The sequence below is a fragment of the Penaeus monodon genome, chromosome 28 (assembly GCF_015228065.2).
Source record: "Penaeus monodon isolate SGIC_2016 chromosome 28, NSTDA_Pmon_1, whole genome shotgun sequence".
NCBI lineage: Eukaryota > Metazoa > Arthropoda > Malacostraca > Decapoda > Penaeidae > Penaeus > Penaeus monodon.
In genome coordinates, this window is record NC_051413.1 from 38702163 (window position 1) to 38702627 (window position 465).

A 465-nucleotide genomic window follows, 5' to 3' on the forward strand; every position below is an offset into this window, starting at 1 on the left:
CACTGTATTTGGTATAAGTACTTTCGTAAAACACGAAAGTTATTAGTTTTCATATATAATCATTAACGAATACACTGTAAAAAAGTGGGAATCGATATAGAAAAGTATATGGGAATGTCTCCTTCATTGTATCACATCACTTCTTTTATCACAGAATTGCAAAAAAATAATATATACTTTATGAATAACTTGAATACATAATATCCCTATGCTACAAATGCAAAAGACTATCCTAATATTTCTTATATCAGTAATAAAACTAAATTTGATGCAGTAAATAAAGGTATCAGGGCATTAAAACTTGCCCCTTTTGTTCAACATAAAAAATATAGTGTTATAACTAAAAATAGCAGATATGTGCAGCCGATTTTATGTATTGTGCAACTGTTTTGTTTAGTTTTCCTATTGGGACTTTTTCTGTAGCACAAAAGTAATCATAGAATTACTTCATAAGATATAGATGGA

At 28.0% G+C, this 465-nt stretch overlaps 1 protein-coding gene across 1 annotated transcript in view; it reads right to left on the minus strand.

Annotated features, from left to right (window-relative positions):
* The window catches only part of LOC119591208, a 2944-nt gene that overhangs the window by 1939 nt on the left and 540 nt on the right, over positions 1-465 (minus strand). The gene's annotated exons all lie outside the window — the stretch shown is intronic.